This window comes from Leopardus geoffroyi, chromosome E2 (genome assembly GCF_018350155.1).
Source record: "Leopardus geoffroyi isolate Oge1 chromosome E2, O.geoffroyi_Oge1_pat1.0, whole genome shotgun sequence".
NCBI classification, from domain to species: Eukaryota; Metazoa; Chordata; class Mammalia; order Carnivora; family Felidae; genus Leopardus; species Leopardus geoffroyi.
Genome location: NC_059335.1, coordinates 35,198,834 through 35,218,591, shown reverse-complemented (window position 1 = coordinate 35,218,591; position 19,758 = coordinate 35,198,834). Strand labels below are relative to the sequence as shown.

The following is a 19,758-nucleotide window of genomic DNA, read 5'->3' as shown; positions in this document are numbered from 1 at the left end:
CTCTGCCCCTCCCCCGTTCATGCTCTGTCTCTCTCTGTCCCAAAAAAAATAAATAAACGTTGAAAAAAAATAAAAAAATTAAAAAAATAAATAAAATGTGGATAATAAATTCTACCTCACATGGTCACTGTGAGGATTAAATGAGATAACATGTGCTGATGCATCGAGCAGGGTTTGACCCATACTAAAAGTAAAATGCCAGAAGTATTTCTACATTTAGATTAAATGTATTAAAGTGGTTTTGCTTTCTGACTTATGGAATGGGACTCAGGTAACACAAGAGCATTGTCAAATTTTTGTATTTCTCAAGCTCTTTGGAGCCACCTTGACCCCTCATACTGAGGCAAACAAGTCTGCTTCCCTAGCTGTCAGGGGAGGAAGGTGGCCGTCTTACCCCTGCTGGAGCTCACACCAGGTATGTTTGTGAGTAGTCACACAAACCCCACGATGTCCCTGAATTTGACACTGGTGCCAGGATCCATACTATTTGGGTTTATCTAAGTAACCAGAACCCACGCACTTCAATTTTTTTGAAGCTGGAGAAGTGCCTTTTGAAAGTGGTCAGTTTTCTGTATCTGGAGTTTGATCAGTTTTAGGGCGGCTTCCTTTGCTTGGGGAAAATCTCCAGGATGGGCCTTTTAGTGACACAAATATAAACAACTCTTGGTGACAACTGTGTGGTCACCTGATAGCGAAAATACCGATGCTTCACACTGGGATGTCCTGTGAATGTGACTGGTGGAGGTGTCTCTGACCTAATATGTCCTTACAGAGTCAGAGGGCTTTGGGCCGTAAAGATCAATCAAGACTGCACCATCGTAAACGTGATGATTTGTTCTTGGGGGATAGGAGTGCCCAAGAATCTCCCACAGGAGATCAGGAGCAGGGGCTGGCCCAGGCAGGAAGGAGGAGCAGCTTCTGGGCCTCACCTGGAGGGAGCCCCAGAGGAACCAGCCCGGACTGCTGGGCTGGGGCAGGGAGGGACCTCCCTCAGAGGGGAAGGGGTTGTTCCTGCACTTAATAAGGCGCACGTTGGCCATTGGCCGAGGCACTTCTGAGGCTGACAGGTAGGCTGGCCTGTCGAGGCAGAGGAAGGAGATGCCAAGGCAGAGAGAGGGCCAGGAGGAGAGATTCCTTAAGTGGCGAAATTAGACTGTCTAGAGCAAGGCCTGGGAATCTATTCAACCGGTGTTCCAAATTAGTGACTTACAACCTTGGCTACGTGTTAGTATCTTCAGGGAGCTTTCAAAAACTATAGACATCCAGGGGTACCTGGGTGGCTCAGTTGGTTGAGTGTCTGACTCATGATTTTGGCTCAGGTTGTGATCTCACGGTTTGTGAGATTGAGCCCTGTGTTGGGCTGCGTGCGGGCAGCACGGAGCCTTCTTGGGATTCTCTCTCTTACTCCCTCCCTCTCTGCCCCTCCTCTGCTTGAGTGCATGCACGTGCTTTCTCACACTCTCTCTTTCAAAATAATAAACTTAAAAAAACAAAAAACACTACATATGTCCAGTATATACCCAAAAGGATTGAAAATAGATGTTAAACATTTGTGTACGAATGTTCATAGCACTATTCACAGTAGCCAAAAGGTGGAAACAAGCCACATGTCCAGCGATAGATGAGTGGATAAACAAATTATGCAATATCCGTATGATGGACTATTATCTTGCCTTAAAAAGGAATAAGGTATTGACACATGCCCCAACACGGCTGAACTTTGAAAGCATTATGCTAAGTGATAGAAGGCAGATACAAAGGTCCCATTTTGTAGGATTCCTTTTATGTAAAATATCCAGAGTAGTTAAATCCGTAGAGATAGAAAGCAGATTTATGAGATAGATAGAGATTTAAGAGATAGAAAGCCAGGGGCTGGGGTAAGAGTGAAATGGGGAGTGACTGGTTAACGCATACAGGTTTTATTTTAGGGCGACGAATGTGTTTTGGAACCAAATAGAGGCGGTGAATGTGAATGTACTAAATGCCACTGAACTGTTTGCTTTAAAATGGTTAATTCTACGTTATGTGAATTTCACCTCAATAAAAAAATTACGACATTTATAAAACATACAAGTGCCCAGGCCCCACTGCGGACTAGTTAGACCAGGGCCTCTGGACTTGGGGCCAGAGGTGGACACACTTAGAAGCTCCGAGGTGGTTCCAGGTGCATCCCAGGCTGAGAACCCCACTCACAGGGGATTTGCTGCTATCTCTCAGAAGTGTAGCACTCGGCTCATACCTGGTCCATCTCCATGTCTCCAGTCAGGTGTCCCCTCCTTCGGAAAGCTGTCTTCAAGGATGCTCCCTCCTCCTGCTCTGCCAGGCTAGGTGACCTAGGTGACAGGCTCCTTCTCCTGAAAGCCCATGGCTTCTTCCAGAGCACCTCTCGCACCCGGTTGCCAGACTTCGAGATTTCTGAGGGAGGCACCAGGCCTTCTTTCTGACTTGGTTTCCCCAGGGCCCATTCCAGGGTTTGGCACAGAGGGGAGCCTAGAAACATGGAGCGAATAAGTGAACAGATGAGTAGCGGGTGAGTGAACGGGAGCCTGGCTCACCTGCGTCTTGTCTCCCCCCGCCCCCCCCCCCCCCAGCTTGCCCAGAGCTTTCCCAGCACAACAGCTGAAGGGTCCTTTGGGAGGGCTTTGGTTCCTCCTACAGGTGTATTCCTGCAAAGTTGAGTAGCTTCGGTGCTGGCAGCTGAAGGTGTTTCCACCTGAATTGTCAGGAAGCGAGCTTCTCGAGCTTCTCTGGCTCTGTGTGTTGGAACCACCTGGGGAGCCAAGGCCCCTCAGCATCTGACTCAGCCAGTCTGGGGTGGGACCAGGGAGGACACGGAGGTTTCTCAAGGCCCCCAGATGATTCTCATGTGCAGCCAATATCACAAACCACCGCATGAATGCTTGATTGCTGCATTCTTGAATCATTTTCTTCCTAAAATCCCAGACCGTTCAGAAAATGACCGTCATGTTCCCTTACTTGGAAACAAGAGGATGTTTAGCACAAGCATGGCAGATGCCTTGAATTTGCCCTCGAATTCAATGCCATTTCTTTGAGTGTTATTACCTTCAGGGTCAGACAGCCTGTGGGGGCGATGATTTGTCCCTCGTCCACTGGTTGCGCCGGGTGGTCCCGAGGGGCGAGCGAAGAGGCTGGGTGGCAGCCAGCGAGGCAATCGCTCGCTTTGTCCGTGTCCGCGTGGTTTTAATGCTGCTGAAGTGAGAAGGCTCCCAGGACTTGAAGAGGCTGCAGGATTGTCTTCCCTCCCTCATCTGTAAACAAAGAGAGAGAGAGCAGGGGGAAGACAGCCTCGTGACCTGATATTCCAGACCTCTCCCCTTCCCTCGGCAGAGTCTACAGAAATGCAACAGCACGTTCCGTAGTTACAATGAAAAACGGTTTTTCACTCCGTGTGTTCGTTTTGTTAGAATTATCGTACTTTTCTGTTGAAGAAACAAAATGCCTACACTCCTTGTTTTTGTTAAATAAGCTTAAATATTTGTTGTTTGGGGTGCTATTTCGCTGCTGGTGTTTGTTGTTTCTCTTAATATAATGTGACAAAAAATAACTCACTTAAATATGCATGACTAAGTCTTAGGTATGATCCTGATCAATGACTTCACAAATACTGGTTTGGATTTTTAAAATTAGTATTGTGGGGGCGCCTGGGTGGCGCAGTCGGTTAAGCGTCCGACTTCAGCCAGGTCACGATGTTGCGGTCCGTGAGTTCGAGCCCCGCGTCAGGCTCTGGGCTGATGGCTCGGAGCCTGGAGCCTGTTTCCGATTCTGTGTCTCCCTCTCTCTCTGCCCCTCCCCCGTTCATGCTCTGTCTCTCTCTGTCCCAAAAATAAATAAAAAACGTTGAAAAAAAAAATTAAAATTAGTATTGTGCTAGAGTACACAAAATATAAACTTGACCGTTCTAAAGCACGAATCTGTGGCATTCAATAGATTCACAGCGTCACGCAACCAGCTGGCTCCATCTAGTTAGAAGCACTGCATTTCAGAGATTTCTTGTCACCCCTGCACCCGTCAAGAGGTCACCCCCCCCCCCCCCCCCCCGATTCCCTCTATCCAGAATAGACAAATCCAGAGACAGAAAGCAGAATTGTGGCTGTCAGGTGCTGGAGTGGGAGTTACTGGGGACAAATGGAGAGTGACTGTCAAAGGGCATATTTTTTTTTTAATGGTAATGAAAATATTCTAAAATTGATTGTGGTGGTGGGTGCATGAGTCTGTGAATATGCTAAAAGCCACTGAATTTAAAATTTTAGGTGGATGCATTGGATGGTATGTGAATTATATTATATTTAAGAAAAAAACCAACAAAACACTAATGTCTAATTTACTGAGCTTTGACTAAGCCTTGGACTTGTGGTATTTATTGGTTTGCCTCTTTGAGTATTTTCCTAGACTAGAGCTTTGACTCTGGGGAGTTTAATAAAATGGCTAGCTCTCTCAGGGAACTCCCAAAGCAAAAACCACATTTCTTCTCCCTGTTTCTTGGGAAAACTAGGCTGCCTGCTGTAGTTTAGATTTCTTTATTATTCAGTAAGGAGCGTGGCAAGACTACCCATTTTCCTCTGAGCGCAGCTCTATCCATGGGTTTTGAAGGTGGTGTTTTCATCAGCATTATTTCCCAAAAAGTCTATACATTTATTTTTTGTCCAAGGGTAGTTTGATAGAAAATGCTGACATCCTCAAATGGTTGATGTTCTGCTTCTACTTTTTATTTCTAGGTTTATTGTGTTATCAGAGAATGTGATTTGTACTATTCCTAATTTGTTATGTATAATGGATTTTCCTTTGTGTTCATTTTTCTTTCTTTTTTTAGAGAGAGTGTGTGTATGAGCGGGGGCAGAGGGAGAAAGAGAGAGAGAAAGAATCCCAAGCAGGCCCCATGCTAAGTGCAGAGCCCAATGTGGGACACAATCGCACGGTCCTGGGATCATGACCTGAGCCGAAATCAGGAGTCGGATGCTCAACCGACTGATCCACCCAGGTACCCCTGGGTTCATTTTTTTTTTCAATATATGAAATTTATTGTCAAATTGGTTTCCATACAACACCCAGTGCTCATCCCAAAAGGTGCCCTCCTCAATACCCATCACCCACCCTCCCCTCCCACCCCCATCAACCCTCAGTTTGTTCTCAGTTTTTAACAGTCTCTTATGCTTTGGCTCTCTCCCACTCTAACCTCTTTTTTTTTTTTTTTTCTTCCCCTCCCCCATGGGTTTCTGTTAAGTTTCTCAAGATCCACATAAGAGTGAAACCATATGGTATCTGTCTTTCTCTGTATGGCTTATTTCACTTAGCATCACACTCTCCAGTTCCATCCACGTTGCTACAAAAGGCCATATTTCATTCTTTCTCATTGCCACATAGTATTCCATTGTGTATATAAACCACAATTTCTTTATCCATTCATCAGTTGATGGACATTTAGGCTCTTTCCATAATTTGGCTATTGTTGAGAGTGCTGCTATAAACATTGGGGTACAAGTGCCCCTATGCATCAGTATTCCTGTATCCCTTGGGTAAATTCCTAGCAGTGCTATTGCTGGGTCATAGGGTAGGTCTATTTTTAATTTTCTGAGGAACCTCCACACACCCCTGGGTTCATTTTTATATAACTTTTTCCATTCATACTTGAAAAGAAGTCTACTCTTTTCAAGGGATACAGTTGAGAATATTAGTGACTGGTTATATTGTTCTTTTAGTTTATTGATAAGCACATATATTATTAATAATCATGTTAATAAAATGTTTATAGTGTAAAATACCATAATTATTTAAGTAATTAACTATATTATTGTTACTATAATTGTCTTACCTTTTTGCACTATCTAGTCCAGCAAGGATTGAAATAAGCGGGTGAAAGTCCACCAGCACTGTTGTATTTCTGCTGGTTTTGCTTGGTTATTCCTGCAATTTGTCGATACGTAAGAAACAGGAGACTAAAATGAGGTACCTCTTCTCAGCTTTCACTGAGGACCCAAAGTGAGGTGAGACAACACAGCAGATGCCAGCAACCCCACCTCCTCCACGAGGGGCAGGATGGCCTGAGCAGGACGTGCTAAGAGGCTATAAAAATGTAAAGTGTAAGAACTACACTTCAATTAATCTTACAATTAGGAAGAAATGAGGCAAAGCATAAAAATAATTTAGGTGATAGAATGTTATGCCACTGTTAAAATATTAACGTATTCAAAATATTTCAATGAATAATGATGTGGCAAAAAGATCATAACATACTATTAATTCTGATTTTATAAAATACATGCATATATAGAAGAAAGGAAGGGCGCCTGGGTGACTCAGCGGTTACACGTCTGACTCTTGATCAGGTCGTGATCTCACCGTTTGTGAGTTTGAGACCCATGTCGGGCTCTGAGCTGACAGTGTGGAGCCCGCTTGGGATTTTCTCCCTCTCTCTGCCCCTCCCCTGGTCTTGCTCTCTCTCTCTCTCTCTCAAAAATAAATAAACTTTAAGAAAAAGTAGGAGAGAAATACCCCAATTGAGATTTCAGGTACTTTTTCTTCTTGACATTTGTCTGGATTTTAGAAATTTCTTACAATAAATATTGGTTTCTTTTGAAATCATTTTTATGACGAGGAAAAAGAAACAGTTAAAAAATCGTTAAAAATGCCTAAGTAATCACCTTCCTGTGCTAGCTACCTTTACTCTTCAACTGAAGACCAATACATGAGTGAAAAGCAATGGATTTGGGGGTGATCTTCCTCTTACACAAGGTCCCAGAGGAGGCCGGGGGCCACTGACCTGGCTTCATTAGCCGGCAGTTTGAATAGCAGATTCTGTTGCTCATTTTCCCAGTAAATGGGCAGAATATCTCTAGAGGATGCGTCAAGTTCTCCCCTTTCTCATACACTTATTTGGGGCTGGTGCTGGGACTCCAGTTTTATGTTTAATCACGGCTCTGAAATTCAGTTGCCATAGATACAGAGGACCAGGATGATGTCTGATGTCACCGTTGCCATTTGCCTCATGAGCTGGTTAAAACTGACCTTTAAAACTTAAGCTTAATTACCTTTGCTGCCAAAAGCGGCCCCCAGGGAATACGCCGTAATGAATTCATATTTTGACAATCACTTCCTTCTTTCCTCATCATTAAAACTTATTTTCTGGTCTGCCACTGAATCCACACTAGGCCTCTCTGAATTCCACATTTTCCAAATCCGTATGAGACAAAATTCCTTATCTGCACCCTAACTTCTCCCTGGAGAGGAGGGCCTAGATCCAGGAAGAAGGTGGCCTTGTTCCTTCTTTCAACCTTCTACTCTTCCTTTCACTGGGGTCACTTGGCAGGAGCAAAGGAGGGGGAGGGATTATCCAAAGCACACTCCACTCCAACCCTTCCTGTCTCTCTCACTCAACACAGCAATGTCTTGTTCTATAGATGCTCTGGAAAACACCTCTATAATGAAGCTTGCTGTGGCTTGAGTTTTTTAAAGTGTTCTTACCAATTATGGAAAGTATCAGCCATGCTCTCACGCTGCATGCCCATACGCACAGTTGCAAAGGCCACAACCCATAGCTTCAGCTGGTCCACACACAGATGAACACACATTTTCAGTTATTCATTCTTTGAACAAATGTCCTAGAAATTCGGGATCCAGCAATGAACAAAACAGACCAGGAAACCAGTCTCCTGGAGATACTTTGAATGGAGGAGGCTGAAATGAAACTGATACCCTCAGAAGTAACTCTACAGTCCCTCTGATGTCAAGTGCTGCGTGGGAAGCATACAGGGTACCATGAGAGCCTATTTCTCCTCTGTGGGGTGGGGGAGGGGAGGGGGCAAAGTCTCCCTGTGGCATTTAAACTAAGACCTGAACATCGGCAATCCAGATTTTCTGTATAAGAGATGATTCAGGACAGTACTCAGGTTAAAGAAAATGATAATTGCTCATGTCAGAAAAGGGGAGGTGATGAATAAGTCTCCTCCAAATGCCCCTTTATCACCAATAGTGGACACGGTAATTGACGTAGTCAAAGGGAGCAAGTACAAAGGTCCTGAGGTCAGTCTCCTAGTGGGGCATTCCAATAAAAGGTCTAAACACAAATTATTGTTATAAACAAGTGGTTCTCAAACTTTTTGGTCTCAGAACCCTTTACTCTATGAGAATTAGTAGGGACTCCAAAGAGCTTTGGGTCATATAGAGTATATCTACCAAAAATAAACTACCTATTAGAAATTAAAACAAAATTTAAAAACTATTATTTAAATTTTAATTCTTTAAAAAATAATAGACTGGGGCGCCTGGGTGGCTCAGTCAGTTAAGCTTCTGACTTTGGCTCAGATCATCATCTTGTAGTTCATGAGTTTGAGCCCGGCATCAGGCTCTGCATTGACAGTGCAGAGCCTGCTTGGGATATTCTCTCTCTCTCTCTCTCTCTCTCTCTCTCTCTCTCTCTCTGTCTCTCCTTGCACTTTTGTGCAACCTTTCTGTCTCAAAATAAATAAATAAACTTAAAAAAATAATAAACCAATTATGAAAAAGTAGGATATCTTAATGGTATTTTTAGATAATTGTAAGGATCCTTCTTTGTTACTATACCCAAACTCGATCACTGAGAGTTTATCTGTAAAGGTTACAGTGTTTGGGTGCCTAGGTGGCTCAATCCGTTAAGTGTCTGACATTTGATCTCAGCTCAGGTCTTGATCTCAGGGTCATAGTTTCAAGCTCCACATCATGCCCAGTGTGGAGCCTACTTAAAAAAATAAAAGGTTAACTGCAGTGTGGAATCTGAAACCCTATCAATGAATTATTTTACTTTGTTATGTTAAAATCCATTGGTCCAACTTACTCTTTGAATGCATCTTTACCCATGCATGATTTTGTAAAATCATGTTTAGGTCATTTAGAAAATTTTGGTTCATTGACCAAATTGTACAGATTTTCCAAATTTTTTCATTATATAAAATTTAAAAACCATGTATGTTAATATCACTGCCAAATCTCTTTTAAGTATTAGAAGGCTATCTATCTTACTGCAGCCAATACAGGTTTTCCAAATGTTAATTTCACCTAACAGCTCAAATTTTATCATTGCCCATAGACATTTCCATTGTTTTCCTTGACAGCCTCCCTTCATTCATTTTCAAGAAGATGTCTGCCAAACACTCAAGTCTGAATAATCATAGTTTGCAAATCATTCTTTCAAGTAAAAGTGATGTCACTTAATGAATAAAGGGCCTAGTTAGGCTGGCAATTCTATCACAACATGCTTTTCCTCTATATAACCAATGTCTTTTTAGATCTGCAGAAGAAATGTTTTATGCTTATTTCCTAGCTCATCATGCAGAATCTTAAAAAAAAAAAAACAAAAAAAAAAAACAACCATGTCCTCAAAGGTCCAGATTTAATAAAATTAATAATGTAAATGGCTTCATCAAAGACCAAGTGAAAATGGTGCCCTCCCTGCCATGAATGTGTGATGGTGAAGAAACAGGCCAAGTTTGTGTTTAGATCTCTTTTACTGTGTTAGCTTCGAAATATATCTCAAATCCAACCATTTCTCTCTTTAACCTACTTTTCCCTGCCTGGTCTGAGCTGCTCCAGCAGCTCCCTAACTGGAGTCACGCTGCCACACTGGTGGCATGCTGGGCCACTACCGCAGCCCCCCCTCCCCAACCCCCCCAGCAGCCTCTTTCCCTGGCTGCCCTCCAGAACAGCACACACGCCCCGTCGCGCCTGCTTCATGTTTTCTTCCTGGCACTCCCCATGGACATTGTATTTTTCTGTATGTGGTTTTACTTATTTTTCCTTTTACTACCTAAAGGTGAGCTTAGCAGGTGGGGACTTCATTCGGTTCATGCAACTAGGGCTGTGTCCAGCACATAGCAGCTGCTGAATGAACATTTGTTGAGCCCAGAAGTGACATCTCAGAGATGCCCATGCCCAATTCTCCCTAACTAAACACCCCAAAGGCTTGTCTTTCCTTCTCTTCCTCTCTCCCTCCCTGCCTTGTGTTTTTGGGCCAGGCCCTCTGCTCCACGTTGGGAATATAAAGGCAGACAAAACACAGTCTCTGCCTTCAGGAATCTCACATTTCCATGCAGAGCACACACACATCCACAAATGATTCTCAAGTGGCTTTGCAGATGGGGGCCCAGGACTTGTAGTGGCAGAGACCTGGGTTCAGACCCTCAGTCTTAACCCTTCTGAGCCCCAGTTTCCTCATCTGTAAAACGGCAATAATAGTACCTGCTGTTCACATGGGTGGTGAGAATCAAATGAGCTAAAAATATAATGACATGTCTCACATATTACTAATGGATGTTTTAAGTAGTGAAGGTGGAATTTGAGTCTTAAGGACTATATATTAAAAATATATACAGAGTTCACCAGAGTTGGGGACAGGGAGTGGCGGCAGTGTGTGTGTGTGTGGGGGGCTCTTCCTGGAGGCATTGCTGACATGGGGAGATTTGGTGAGGTGGGTATCCTGAGCTGGGAGTGATGGGATGAGGCTAGAGAGGTTGGCAGAAGCCTAATGGCAGAGGAGTTTGTGGCCTTGCTGGGGGCTTCTTGCCTGTGGGCAGGGAGGGGAGACCTAACCAAAGCACCACTTATGATGATTGGTAGCATGGGGCTAGATGGATGGCGGAGGCAGGGAGACCACTGAGGCCGCAGGATCCATAGGAGATAGAGGGGGGGGGTGGGTTGGGGGCAGGCTAGGAGACTGGGAGTGAGCCTGCATTGGGGACGACTTTGAATGCCATGCGGCAGACTTGGGCCATAATTACGACCCTCTTCTTGCTTTTTGTCCCAACTGTCAGGTGAGGTATTTGTTGCCCCCAAGTTGCCTGTCCCTCCCGTCTGTCTCAATAAGGTGATATGAATGAATCCAGGATGTTAATTTCTGCAATGAGGCAGAATATCTTAACAGCCAGGCTGACACTCTCCTAAATTGTTTTGTTTTATAGAAAGGGACATTTGGAGTCCTTCCTTAATTAGTTAATTGGCTGGTTTAGATACATCACATTTTGTTCCAAAAAAAGATGTTCTTGTTCTAACTCTTACTCAGTAAGCGTTTACTGGCCGATAAATGTTAAAGATATGATGTATTTTTTGGAGTACAATAGTCTTTGTTAATTATTTATAATAGAATGTTTCAAAAATTAACTCTGCTCCTTTGATCTCCATGGAAGGGCTGGATGGAAATCCAGTGCATCCTGTACTTGATAAATGTCCCTTACTATATAAAGGTAACCATGCTTATTCAAGAGAAAGTACACAATTAAATGAAGCTCAAAGCAAAATCTTCCTACTCACCAGCATCCTCACCTTCCTAAGCTACTCCTCAGGGGTGTGGATGTGGTCTGTTAGACATTTTCTAACCAAAACCAGGGGCACCTGGGCGGCTCAGTCGGTTAAGCCTCTGACTTCAGCTCAGGTCATGCATGATCTAATGGTTTGTGAGTTCGAGCCCCACATCAGGCTCGCTGCTGTCAGCACACAGCCCGCTCTGGATCCTCTGCCCCTCCCCCACCTGCACTGTCTCTCAGTCTCTCTCAAAATAAATAAATAAACTTTAAAAAAGAATTAAAAAACCAAAACCAGAAATGAGCTCATGCTCTACACCCTGTTTTGTAACTTGCTTTTCTCCTTCAACAATAGATGGCCAAGGCCTTTTGAGGGGTCCAGGCATTGACTTGCACCCCCTTCTATGTACTGGCTGAAGAGTCCTGTCCACGCAGAATTTGTTCTTAAAGGCATCAGTGGCCTTGAGCACCACCATCTCTATCAGAAAAAGCAGACTTCAAAGAGGCCAATACAATTTTCAAGGGGATCCTTGAAAAAAAGTTTTTGTAAATCGCCAGCCTGTGGCTGGATGCCATGGGCCTCAGACTCCTGGAAACTGCAAATGTCCCCCAGCAGCAAGAGGGTCGTGGGCAGACCCAGACCAGCAGCAGAGAGCAGTAGATGGTGGGGGCAAGATATACGGCTGTGTTGCTGGATAAGATTCCTGCTGTAGGGGATCCTAGAGCCCCAGCAAAGCGTGTTGTGGTCCCATTTTCCACTTCCTCTGGGGTTTTGGTCATTGAGAATAAGAAATATGACAAGTTGATTTATTTTATGAGGAAAAGTTCCTCCCAGGAAAACGAATCGTTAACATGCACTCAGCATAGTCAAGCAATGATGTTTCTTTCTTTTTTTTTTTTTTTTCAACGTTTATTCATTTTTGGGACAGAGAGAGACAGAGCATGAACGGGGGAGGGGCAGAGAGAGAGGGAGACACAGAATCGGAAACAGGCTCCAGGCTCTGAGCCATCAGCCCAGAGCCTGACGCGGGGCTCGAACTCCTGGACCGCGAGATCGTGACCTGGCTGAGGTCGGACGCCTAACCGACTGCGCCACCCAGGCGCCCCTGATGTTTCTTTAGTGTAATGGGTTAGTTCTATAAAACACAAAGAAAATCCTTTATGCTTGCATATAAAGACCTGTACAAAAATAGTTTCTGCTGGATTATTTGTTAATATTTTAAAAATTGGGCATAATTCCAATGTCCATCAGCAGGAGTATGAATAAATAAATCGAGGCAGGGTTGCTAGAGGGGAGGTGGGTGGGAGGATGGGCCAAATGGGTGATGGGTATTAAGAGGAGCATGGGATGCACACTGGGTGTTATATGTAAGTGATGAATTGGGGTGCCTGGGTGGCTCAGTAGGTTAAGCGTATGACTCTTGATTTCGGCTTAGGTCACGATCTCACAGTCCATGACTTCGAGCCCTGCATCCAGCTCTGTGCTAACAGTGTGGAGCCTGCTTGGGATTCTCTTTCTCTCTCTCTCTGCCCCTCCCTTGCTTGCTCCCTCTCTCTCTCAAAATAAATAAAAAGTAAACTTAAAAAAATTTTAATAAAAAAATAAGTGATGAATTACTGGGTTCTACTCCTGAAACCAATACTGCACTGTATATTAATTAACTTCAATTTAGATAAATAAATTTTTAAGAATGCGAAGTTACAAAAGTTAAATGAATTATAATTTTAACTGCATTTTAAAGATAGTACATGTGAAATTATTAAGTCCGGATAATCAATAAACTGAAATGCATACATAGGAAAAAAAATAAATAAATTGAGGCACATTCATAGGCTAGACCACTTGACAGCAATTGAAATGAATGGACTAAAACTTATTATTTTTATTTATTTATTTATTTACTTATTTATAATATAATTTATTGTCAAATTGGTTTCCATACAACACCCAGTGCTCATCCCAACAACTGCTCTCCTCAATGCCCATCACCCACTTTCCCTTCTCCCCCAACCCCCATCAAACCTCAATCTGTTCTCTGTATTTGAGAGTCTCTTATGGTTTGCCTCCCTCCCTCTCTGTAACTTTTTTTTTCCCCTTCCTCTCCCCCATGGTCTTCTGTTAAGTTTCTCAAGATTCACATATGAGCGAATACATATGGTATCTGTCTTTCTCTGCCTGACTTATTTCACTCACCATAATACCTTCCAGTTCCATCCACATTGATGCAAATGGCCAGATTTAATTCTTTCTCATTGCCAAGTAGTATTCCATTGTATACATAAACCACATCTTTATCCATCTGTCAGTTGATGGACATTTAGGCTCTTTCCATAATTTGACTATTGTTGAAAGTGCTGCTATAGGGGTGCCTGGGTGGCGCAGTCGGTTAAGCGTCCGACTTCAGCCAGGTCACGATCTCGTGGTCCGGGAGTTCGAGCCCCGCGTCAGGCTCTGGGCTGATGGCTCAGAGCCTGGAGCCTGTTTCCGATTCTGTGTCTCCCTCTCTCGCTGCCCCTCCCCCGTTCATGCTCTGTCTCTCTCTGTCCCAAAAATAAATAAACGTTGAAAAAAAATTAAAAAAAAAAAAAAAGAAAGTGCTGCTATAAACATTGGGGTACATGTGCCCCTATGCATCAGCACTCCTGTATCCCTGGGGTAAATTCCTAGCAATTCTACTGCTGGGTCATAGGGTAGTCCTATTTTTAATTTTTTGAGGAACCTCCACACTGTTTTCCAGAGCAGCCGCACCAGTTTGCATTCCCACCAACAGTGCAAGAGGGTTCCCGTTTCTCCACATCCTCACCAGCATCTATAATCTCTTTATTTGTTCATTTTGGCCACTTTGACTGGCATGAGGTGGTACCTCAGTGTGGCTTTGATTTGTATTTCCCTCATGATGAGTGACATTGAACATCGTTTCATGTGCCTGTTGGCCATCTGGATGTTTTCTTTGGAGAAGTGTCTGTTCATGTCTTCTGCCCATTTCTTCACTGGATTATTTTTTTTTCAGGTGTGGAGTTTGGTGAGTTCTTTAATAGATTTTAGATACTAGCCCTTTATCTGATATATCATTTGCAAATGTCATTTCCCATTCCATTGGTTGCCTTTTAGTTTTGTTGACTGCTTCCTTTGCAGTGCAGAAGCTTTTTATCTTTTTTTTAAAACATTTATTTATTTTTGAGACAGAGAGAGACAGAGCATGAACGGGGGAGAGTCAGAGAGAGAGAGGGAGACATAGAATCGGAAACAGGCTCCAGGCTCTGAGCCGTCAGCACAGAGCCTGATGCGGGGCTTGAACTCACGAACCACGAGATCATGACCTGAGCAGAAGTCGGACGCTTAACCAACTGAGCCACCCAGGCGCCCCCAGAAGCTTTTTATCTTGATGAGGTCCCAATAGTTCATTTTTGCTTTTAATTCCCTTGCCTTTGGAGATGTGTTGAATGAGAAATTGCTGTAGCTGAGATCAAAGAGGTTGTTTCCTGCTTTCTCCTCTAAGGTTTTGATGGTTTCCTGTCTCACATTCAGGTCTTTCATCCATTTTGAGTTTATTTTTATGTATGGTGTAAGAAAGTGGTCTAGTTTCATTCTTCTGCATGTTGCTGTCCAGTTCTCCCAGCACCATTTGTTAAAGAGACTGTCTTTTTTCCATTGGATACTCTTTCCTGCTTCATCAAATATTAGTTGGCCATACATTTTTGGGTCCAATTCTGGGTTCTCTGTTCTAGTCCATTGTTTCTGTGCCAATACCATACTGTCTTGAAGTGGACAAATTCCTAAACACCCACACACTACCAAAACTCAAATGTGAAGAAATAGAAAATTTGAACAGACCCATTACTAGTGAAGAAATTGAATCCTTTATCAAAAATCTCCCAACAAATAAGACCAGATGGCTTCCCTGAGGAATTTTACCAGACAATTAAATTTTTTTTTAATGTTTATTTACTTTTGAGAGAGAAAGAGAGAGACAGAGCACGAGCAGGGGAGGAGCAGAGAGAGAGGGAGACAAAGAATCTGAGTAGGCGCCAGGCTCTGAGCTGTCAGCACGGAGCCAGATGCGGGTCTCAAACTCACGAACTGTGAGGTCATGACCTAAGCCAAAATTGGACGCTTAGCCATCTGAGTCACCCAGGCATCCCTCTACCAGACATTTAAAACAGAGTTAATACCTATCTTTCTCAAGCTGTTCCAAAAAAAGAAATGGAAGGAAAACTTCCGGACTCATTCTATGAAGCCAGCATTACTTTGATTCACAAACCAGACAGAGATCCAGCAAAAAAAAAAAAAAAAAAAAGAAAAGAAAAGAAAAGAAAAGGAACTACAGGCCAATATCCCTGATGAATATGGATGCAAACATTCTCAACAAGATACTAGCAAATCGAATTCAACAGCAAGCATATAAAAAGAATTATTCACCATCATCAAGTGGGATTCATTCCTGGGTTGCAGGGCCATTTCAACATTGTCGAATTAATCAATGTGATACATCACATAAATAAAAGAAAGGATAAGAACTTTATGATCCTGTCAATAGATGCAGAGAAAGCATTTGACAAAATACGGCATCGTTTCTTAATAAAAACCCTCAAGAAAGTCAGGATAGAAAGAACATACTTAAACATCATAAAGGCCATTTATGAAAAGCCCACAGCTAATATCATCCTCAATGGGGAAAAACTGAGAGCTTTCCCCCTGAGATCAGGAACACGACAGGGATGTCCACTCTCACCACTGTTGTTTAACATAGTGTTGGAAGTCCCAGCATCAGTAATCAGACAACAAAATGAAATAAAAGGCATCCAAACTGGCAAAGAAGGAAGTCAAACTTCCAATTTTTGCAGACGACATGACACTCTACGTGGAAAACCCAAAAGACTCCACCAAAAGTCTGCGAGAACTGATACATGAATTCAGCAAAGTCGCAGGGTACAAAATCAACATACAGAAATCAGTTGCATTTTTATACACCAATAATGAAACAACAGAAAGAGAAATAAATAAATTGATCCCATTTACAATCACACCAAGAACCATAAAATACCTAGGAATAAACCTAACCAAAGATGTAAAAGATCTATATGCTGAGAACTATAGAAAGCTTATGAAGGAAATTGGAGACGATATAAAGAAATGGAAAAACATCCCGTGCTGATGGATTGGAAGAATATTGTTAAAATGTCAATACTACCCAAAGCAGTCTACACATTCAATGCAATCCCAATCAAAATTGCACCAGCATTCTTCTCAAAGCTAGAACAAACAATCCTAAAATTTGTATGGAACCACAAAAGACCCCGAATAGCCAAAGTAATATTGAAGAAGAAAACCAAAGCGGGAGGCATCACAATCCCAGACTTTAGCCTCTACTACAAAGCTGGACTAGATCTTAAAATCATGTTGAGTGAAAGAGCAAGCAGCAGAATGTTAGGTATGGTGTGAGACTTTCAAAAACACACAGAATGTTGCACATTGTTTATGGATGTGTGTGATCTGTAAGAAAGAATAAAAAAAACCACCAGAGGTCATGGTGCTGACCTTGGGGAGGCAGATGTGGAAGACACTGCCTGCCTGGACCACATCGGGTCCTTCACCTGCACCTGTGATGTTAATTCCTCTTGGATTAAAAAAAACACGTAACACAATTTACCATCTTAACCATCTCTAAGTGACCAGTTCAGTCATGGTAAGTATATTCACACTGTCGTGAAATAACAAATCTCCAGAATGTTTTCATTTTACACAATTGAAACCAAACCCATAAACAATAACTCCCCACCCCCCACCCCTGGCAACCACTATTCTATTTACTTCTGCAAATTTGACTACTCTAGTCACCTCATATAAATGGAATCATACCACAGTTATCTTTTTATGACTGGTTTGTTTCATTTAACGCCATGTCCTCAGGATTCATCCATGTGGTAGCACGCATGAGAGTTTTTTGCCTTTTTAAGGCTGAATAATATTCCATTTACAACATATTCTTAACTATTTATCTGTTGATGGATTTGGGGCTGTGTCTACCTCTTGACTCCTGTGCATAGTGCAGCCATACACATGGGTATGCAAATATCTCTTCAGACCTTGCTTTCAATTCTTTTGATGTATACCCAGACATGGGATTGCTGGGTCGTATGGTAGTTCTATTTTTAATTTTTTTGAGAAACATCTATACTGTTTTCTACAGCAGCTGTACCATTTTACATTCTCAACAACAGTGCACAAGGGTTCCAATTGTTCCACAACCTGGCTAACACTTGCTGTTTTGTTTGTTGTTGTTGTTATCATTTATAGCAGCCATCCTAATGGGTGCAAGGTGATAACTCACCGTGGCTTTGATTTGCTTTTGCCTAATGATTTAATAGTAATCATTTTTATGTGGTCGTTATCCATTTGTATATTGTCTTTGGAGAAATGTCTGTGCAGCCCTTTGCTCATTTTTAAGTCAGGTTACTTGATTTTTTGTTGTTGAGTTATAGGAGCTCTTTATACATTCTGGATATTAACCCTTTATCAGATATATGATTTGCTAACATCTTTACCCATTCCACAAGTTACCTTTCACTCTGTTGATTGTATTAATTTCTTTTTAAGAAGGCACAAATATGAAAAAGATGAACTTTTGCTCATGAGTCCTTGTTATATTACTCTTTATGCTTTCATTAAAAAAATTTTTTTTATTTTTGAGAGAGAGAAAGAGAGAGAGAGGGAGCATGCAAGCAGGGGAAGGGCAGAGGGAGAAAGAGAGAGAATGTTAGGCAGGCTCCATGCTCAGCACAGAGCCCAACATGGGGCTCAAACTCACGACTCTGGGATCATGACCTGAGCAGAAATCAAGAGCTGAACATTCAACTGAATGCGCTATCAAGGCACCCCGTATTTAAAACATTTTTAAAATTAAAAAAAAAAAGGTTGGGGCGCCTGGGTGGCTCAGTCAGTTAAGCATCCGACCTCGGCTCAGGTCATGATATCACGGTTTGTGGGTTCGAGCCCCACGTCGGGCTCTGTGCTGACAGCTTGGAGACTGCTTTGGATTCTGTCTCCCCTTCTCTGCCTCTCCCCCTCTCTCACTCTGTCTCCCAAGGGTAAATAAATGTTAAAAGATTAAAAAAAAAATGTGGTGGGAAGCCTTGAAGGTCAGACAGGTCTGGGCTAAAGTCTTGGCTTAAATTACTTATCTCCTGAGTCTATTTCCTCATTTATAAAATGGAGACAATAAAACTCAACAACCAGGAGTATTGTAAGAATTAAAATAATATACTTAAACCCTAGCAGATTGCCCTGCTGTCCAATAAATGGTGTTTATGACCTCACTGATGCTTGAGGCAGAAGCTGTCTTAAGTCACTTCCCTCCCTCCTGTAAGATTGAAGCACCCTACCACCTTATACTTTTCCCTTTCTGCTCTTTTTTTTCTCCTCTTCTCTTCTATTCCTCTCCTGCTTCCACCGTCTATCCCTATCTTCTTCCCTCCTTGTTTTCCTTTATCCCAAAGTTCTGCACTCAGGCTTCCCATAATGAGGCATGCTGGTGTAGGATAATAGGGAGTGGTGGGTCCTGTGACAGTCTGGGGCATGGCTGGTATGCAGGAGCAGTCACCCCTGAGCTCCAGGCTGCCATGCTGGAAATGTGGGCCCAATGTTACCAGATATTTGGGTAGGGAGGATTTTGGGAAGAAGTCAGAAATCCATATTATTATGGGAAATCTTTGAACTTTTTATTGTTGGAAATATTCTAAATTTTATTTATCACTATGGAGTTCAAACTGAATTCTTAAGTGGGCCAGATCTAATCAGCAGAGTATCAGCCTCTGAGAGGTGAAGGAGCCACATACATGGTGGTGGTCAGGGCAGGAAAGGAGTGGGAATGGGAGCTCTTCTGGGTCTCTGTATGTGAGTATGTGTGTCTCTATCTATGCACCTGTGTATGTATGTGCACCTACATGTGTATGCACCTACATGTGTGTCTGCACCTACATGTGTATGTAGATGTGTGCACTTGAATCTGTACATGCACAGGTACAGGTGCCCATGTAGATGTGTATATGTGTCCCCATATCTATGTGCCCGCATGTGTATGTAGGCATTATGCCTGCACGTGTATGTGCACATGTGCATAGATGTGCATGCGTGCGTATGTGTATTTTACTGCCATTTCCAGTCCTAAGTAATAAGAAAGGAGTTGGTCACCCTGGATTATCTGGTAACTGCTGAGGCATTGGTTGTATGAGACCTGGGCCATTAAACTTCTATCACATGGGGTCATTACCTTTTCTCTTGGAGACCCAAAGGTACATCAGAGACCCTAAAGTGGTCTGGAAGGTCTCTAGGCCCAACATTCAAATTAAGCCCAAACATCCTAGTTTCTTCCTGCCCTACAAATCTTTAAAGACTGTGTGCACTCAAACTCATGCCTGCCTTGGACTTTTCTGTCCTTCTGAGTGATAGACAAGATTTTCTGTCATATAGATT

The 19,758-nt window shown here is 42.7% G+C and overlaps 1 long non-coding RNA gene across 1 annotated transcript in view; it reads right to left on the bottom strand.

Moving 5' to 3' along the window:
- LOC123579240 overlaps positions 1-2,728 on the bottom strand; it is a 44,367-nt gene extending 41,639 nt beyond the window's left edge. The window contains exon 1 of the long non-coding RNA XR_006702692.1: positions 2,240-2,728. This is a non-coding gene — a long non-coding RNA (uncharacterized LOC123579240). The remainder of the gene's footprint in view (positions 1-2,239) is intronic.
- Between the last annotated feature and the right edge of the window lie 17,030 nt (positions 2,729-19,758).